This window comes from Bos indicus x Bos taurus, chromosome 9 (genome assembly GCF_003369695.1).
Source record: "Bos indicus x Bos taurus breed Angus x Brahman F1 hybrid chromosome 9, Bos_hybrid_MaternalHap_v2.0, whole genome shotgun sequence".
NCBI lineage: Eukaryota > Metazoa > Chordata > Mammalia > Artiodactyla > Bovidae > Bos > Bos indicus x Bos taurus.
Genome location: NC_040084.1, coordinates 87,895,119 through 87,901,704, shown reverse-complemented (window position 1 = coordinate 87,901,704; position 6,586 = coordinate 87,895,119).

Below are 6,586 nucleotides of genomic sequence, written 5' to 3'. Positions count from 1 at the left end.
CACAGGGGTAATTTAAGTAAATCATTCAGGGTCACGTGTCTAATAACTAACCAAGCAAGCATCGAAACTCAAGTCTAATATGGAGCCAGAAAGCCAATCGCTACGCACCCTGTCACCTTTTATGAAGTCATGACTTTCACCCAGAAAAGAGATGACATGCTATTATAATGTGTCACTGAGAACATCCATATCCTTATCGGTATCCACAGATTCCTGCTGGTGATTAATACCTTCCATTCAAAGTGACCCACAGAGAATGGTTGCCTTGGAAAAAGGAAGGAAAAACATGAGATCTTGAGACCATAGAGGGTCTAATGCGATCTTAACATGCATTTCTAATGCTTTGTTTCTTGCATTTTCAAACAAAGAATACAAAATTACACAATGCAAATACTCACTAATACAAAGTGCTGGATTCATGTGCGTTTTTATGTTCTCAATACTTGCCTGCATTTTTCGAATTACCGAAATAATATTTCAAAACAAAAATCTATAGATACGTGGAAATTTTGATACATGTGAAACTGCTGATGCCACAACAAGTTTAACGTACATCAGTAAAATCATAATTTAAAAATCACTTCAGGCTGTTTGGCTGAATGTATATAATTTCTTTTTTTTTTTTTTTAATGTCTTCTAGAAGAGCAATTCACCTCCCAGCACTAGAGGAGAGAGGGAATACACAGAATCCTCTTGGCTCTGTGGACTCCTTGCTGGAGCCCCAAAAATTAAGCTTCTGTTTGAAGAGCTAGGCTAGGCCATTAGAAAATGAACTAATACGCATTCTTAGTGCTGCAAATTTATTGCACGCATTGGCAACTAGGAAGAAATTAAAAGTTCCCAAAGATTATTTCTAAGTCATAAGATCAATGAAAGATTTTTTTTTCATATTCTTTATACACATTCTAAATTTTCCACAGGAAAAAACAAAACTTTAATGTATTCTCTTTCGTCCTCCAATGTTTTAATATTCATCTATAGGTTTATATGCTCTGAAACAGTGATACTGTTAAACACTACTGAAGTTGCAAGCATTTTAGATAATTAACTGTCCCCAGATTGCTAGGAGCTTAGTGCATTGAGGCTTCTATCTGTCTGTTGCTTCCCTGGTAAACTGTCACATCTTTCTTAATGTTGCTTCTTTGGTTTTTGGTCACTTTCCAAGTTCCTATTTCATTCACTGTATTCTAGGGATATGCTTTTTAGACCCGTTTGTAGAGTAAATCAGATCAGATCAGTCGCTCAGTCATGTCTGACTCTTTGCAACCCCATGAATTGCAGCACGCCAGGCCTCCCTGTCCATCACCAACTCCCGGAGTTCACCCAGACTCATGTCCATCGAGTCAGTGATACCATCTAGCCATCTCATTCTCTGTCCTCCCCTTCTCGTCTTGCCCCCATTCCCTCCCAGCATCACAGTCTTTTCCAATGAGTCAACTCTTCGCATGAGGTGGCCAAAGTACTGGAGTTTCAGCTTTAGCATCATTCCTTCCAAAGAAATGCCAGGGCTGATCTCCTTCAGAATGGACTGGTTGGATCTCCTTGCAGTCCAAGGGACTCTCAAGAGTCTTCTCCAACACCACAGTTCAAAAGCATCAATTCTTCAGTGCTCAGCCTTCACAGTCCAACTCTCACATCCATACATGACCACAGGAAAAACCATAGCCTTGACTAGACAAACCTTTGTTGGCAAAGTAATGTCTCTGCTTTTGAATATGCTATCTAGGTTGGTCATAACTTTCCTTACAAGGAGTAAGCGTCTTTTAATTTCATGGCTGCAGTCACCATCTGCCGTGATTTTGGAGCCCAGAAAAATAAAGTCTGACACTGTTTCCACTGTTTCCCCATCTATTTCCCATGAAGTGATGGAACCAGGTGCCATGATCTTCATTTTCTGAATGTTGAGCTTTAAGCCCACTTTTTCACTCTCCACTTTTACTTTCATCAAGAGGCTTTTGAGTTCCTCTTCACTTTCTGCCATAAGGGTGGTGTCATCTGCATATCTGAGGTTATTGATATTTCTCCCAGCAATCTTGATTCCAGCTTGTGTTTTTTCCAGTCCAGCTTTTCTCATGATGTACTCTGCATATAAGTTAAATAAACAGGGTGTCGATATACAGCCTTGACGAACTCCTTTTCCTATTTGGAACCAGTCTGTTGTTCCATGTCCAGTTCTAACTGTTTCTTCCTGACCTGCATACAGGTTTCTCAAGAGGTAGGTCAGGTGGTCTGGTATTCCCATCTCTTGAAGAATTTTCCACAGTTGATTGTGATCCACACAGTCAAAGGCTTTGGCATAGTCAATAAAGCAGAAACAGATGCTTTTCTGGAACTCTCTTGCTTTTTCCATGATCTAGTGGATGTTGGCAATTTGATCTCTGGTTCCTCTGCCTTTTCTAAAACCAGCTTGAACATCAGGAAGTTCACGGTTCACATATTGCTGAAGCCTGGCTTGGAGAATGTTGAGCATTACTTTACTAGCGTGTGAGATGAGTGCAATTATGCAGTAGTTTGAGCATTCTTTGGCATTGCCTTTCTTTGGGATTGGAATGAAAACTGACCTTTTCCAGTCCTGTGGCCACTGCTGAGTTTTCCAAATTTGCTGGCATATTGAGTGCAGCACTTTCACAGCATCATCTTTCAGGATTTGAAATGGCTCAACTGGAATTCCATCACCTCCACTAGCTTTGTTCGTAGTGATGCTTTCTAAGGCCCACTTGACTTCACATTTCAGGATGTCTGACTCTAGGTGAGTGATCACACCATCGTGATTATCTGGGTCGAGAAGATCTTTTTTGTACAGTTCTTCTGTGTATTCTTGCCATCTCTTCTTAATATCTTCTGCTTCTGTTAGGTCCATACCATTCCTGTCCTTTATCGAGCCCATCTTTGCATGAAATGTTCCTTTGGTATCTCTGATTTTCTTGAAGAGATCCCTAGTCTTTCCCATTCTGTTGTTTTCCTCTGTTTCTTTGCATTGATAGCTGAAGAAGGCTTTCTTATCTCTTCTTGCTATTCTTTGGAACTTTGCATTCAGATGTTTATATCTTTCCTTTTCTCCTTTGCTTTTCGCTTCTCTTCTTTTCACAGCTATTTGTAAGGCCTCCCCAGACAGCCATTTTGCTTTTTTGCATTTCTTTTCCATGGGGATGGTCTTGAACTCTGTCTCCTGTATAATGTCACAAACGTCATTCCATAGTTCATCAGGCACTCTATCTATCAGATCTAGGCCCTTAAATCTATTTCTCATTTCCACTGTATAATCATAAGGGATTTGATTTAGGTCATACCTGAATGGTCTAGTGGTTTTCCCTACTTTCTTCAATTTAAGTCTGAATTTGGCAATAAGGAGTTCATGGTCTGAGCCACAGTTAGCTCCTGGTCTTGTTTTTGATGACTGTATAGAGCTTCTCCATCTTTGTCCGCAAAGAATATAATCAATCTGATTTCGGTGTTGACCATCTGGTGATGTCCATGTATAGAGTCTTCTCTCATGTTGTTGGAAGAGGGTGTTTGCTGTGACCAGTGCATTTTCTTGGCAAAACTCTATTAGTCTTTGCCCTGCTTCATTTCATATTCCAAGGCCAAATTTGCCTGTTACTCCAGGTGTTTCTTGACTTCCAACTTTTGCATTCCAGTCCCCTGTAATGAAAAGGACATCTTTTTTGGGTGTTAGTTCTAAAAGGTCTTGTAGGTCTTCATAGAACCGTTCAACTTCAGCTTCTTCAGCGTTACTGGTTGGGGCATAGACTTAGATTACTGTGATATTGAATGGTTTGCCTTGGAAACGAACAGAGATCATTCTGTCGTTTTTGAAATTGTATCCAAGTACTGCATTTTGGACTCTTTTGTTGACCATTTTGGCCACTCCGTTTCTTCTGAGGGATTCCTGCCTGCAGTAGTAGATATAATGGTCATCTGAGTTAAATTCACCCATTCCAGTCCATTAGTAAATAGACCTGAGTAAAGGTCTGAAGACCTTTGTTGTGGAGGACTGCTCTGGATCTGTAGGGTGGGTTTGTGACAGTGGGTGAAGGCCTTTGGAGGTGGGAAATGTTGCCCTCTGGATTGCAACTTGTGAACCAGAGGATTGAGACGTTTTATAAATCCAAGCATCTGTCAAGTGAGTCATTTCCTGATATAAACTCTATTTTTTTGTTGTCATTTAGTCGCTATCCTACTCTTAGAGACCCATGGACTGTAACCCTCGGGGCTCCTCTGTCCATGGGATTCTCCAGGCAGTCATACTGGAGTGGGTTGCCATTACCTTCTCCAGGGGAGCTTCCAACCCAGGGATTGAACTGGAGTCTCTTCCATCGGCAGGCAGATTCTTTACCACTGAGCCACCAGGAAAGATGTATAAACTCTACACACGTCTCCTTTTTACCTTTAGAGTGTGTGGAAGAAGTTATCTGCTTGCTGCTGAAAATAGAGTTTTGAAATCAAAGCATCCAGTATCGTGCATCGAACCTGGACTGGCATCTCGTTTCATACATGATATTTTACATGTATGCTTGGGCCTAGTGCACTGGGATGACCCAGAGGGATGGTATGGGGAGGGAGGAGGGAGGAGGGTTCAGGATGGGGAACACATGTATACCTGTGATGGATTCATTTTGATATTTGGCAAAACTAATACAATTATGTAAAGTTTTAAAAATAAAATAAAATTTAAAAAAATAAAGTGGAGGAGAAATAAAAAAAAAAAGAAATCAAAGCAAAGACACATGAGCTTTATGAAGACATTGCAAACTTTTTTCTAATTTTATTCTTTATTAGATGAAGAATGTCAACCTTTTGATTTTTTAAAATCTAGTACGTTTTATTTGGAGCGAGTCCACTTAACAGTTTATGCCCTGGGATTAAGCTATGAGATTAGACATTATAGATTGAGTTTTGAAAAGTACCATTTTAATATATTATCATTGTAGTTGTTGAGTGTTTAAAATACATTTTATGCATTTGTTTATGCTTCCCCCAAGAAGCCCATGATTGGATCTATTGTGTTTTGAGACTGCAGATCATTGGGAAAAGTTTTGATTTTCAGAGATTAGGGAACTGTTTTGACTCCACTATAAAGTGTTTATTTGACTTGCTGTCCTTCAAAATAGAGACCAATGATAAATGGATCCGTTTCATAGGGATATACTTTGGGTTATTCTTTAGGAGTAGGACTAGTTTGCAATGAATCTCCATCATTTCTGTCTTCACTGTGACTACCGCATCCAATATATACATGATACTTTATAGCCTCAAAATATAAATCATCTCAGTTGATTCTAACACCAAACAGTAGGCGTGATTACCCACCTCCTAAAGAGGAAGAGCCCAGTGGCTCTTGAGCCCCTTGTCTCCTGATTCTTGGTATAGGTGGCTTCTGACCGCTCAGGGTAGCAGAGAATGTCTGCTCCTGAGATGGCTGGTTTCCTGCAGTCCAACGATCCTGGCTGGCCTGTGTTGGCTCAACAGTTTTATCTGTATTTGCTTCTTAATTATCAGCTATGACAAAGAATCCTCACTGTTAAGTCTTCATCTTATAAATTAATAACTCCAAATGAGAAAGAGTGAATCTCACACATATGTTTTAGAAGAATGTCAGCGAGCTTCTTAGAATCTCTGCTTCTAACCTTGACTTTGAGAAGGACAGATCTTCTGGTAATTGGCTGGCACGTATTTGAGTTTACTTTTTATGATCAACCATAGATATATTGCTTAGAAAAAGGGAAATGGAATTTTAAATCATACCTATTTGTATGTAAGGCTTAGAGTTGGTTTAATACTTCAATATAATTCATCATTTTGAAGTGAACCATTTTTCTCAATGACTGTGGTCTATAGCTTCTTCTATGACTAATATGCCATATATCGTATTAAAATTGTCAAAGACTGCACTTTTCTGTGATGAAGAGCGAACACTGAAATATTCTTTAGAAAAGCCTTTCCATATCCAGATTATTGTCAAAAGGTCTTATGTTTAGATAACAATGTAATGTGGTCATTTGCCCCCAAGAATGGTGGGAAAAGCAAAATATTGCAGAAATTGCCTTTCTTATTGCCTCTATTCCTCCCATTTTCTGTTTGCTTTTTTGAAAAAAGAAGTTGCAGTAGTGTCAGCTGCCTTCAATCTTTATTGAAAGTAGATACATTAAAAAATAAGGAAGAGAGATTCATGCATTTAACAAACACCCGTGTGTGCATGTGTGCTCAGTTGCTCAGTCATGTCTGACTCTCTGCAAGTCCATAGACTGTAGCCCACCAGGCTCCTCTGTCCATGAAATTTTCCAGGCAAGAATACTTGAGTGGGTTGCCATGTCCTACTCCAGGGGATCTCCCTGACCCAGGGGTCAAACCAGTGTTTCCTGTACCTCCTGCAATGGCAGGTGGATTCTTTAACCACTGAGCCACCTGGGAAACAATAAGTAAGAGATTCATGCACTTAACAAATAACCACATGCCTCAAATATGGATGTAACCATGAAAACTAGGGTTTGGATACAAAGTCATAAAGAATTAAAGCTACCATCCATTAGCTTTGATATTTGTGCCCGTATTAGTTTTAATTAGTGGACATCTGCCTCTTTTAAGC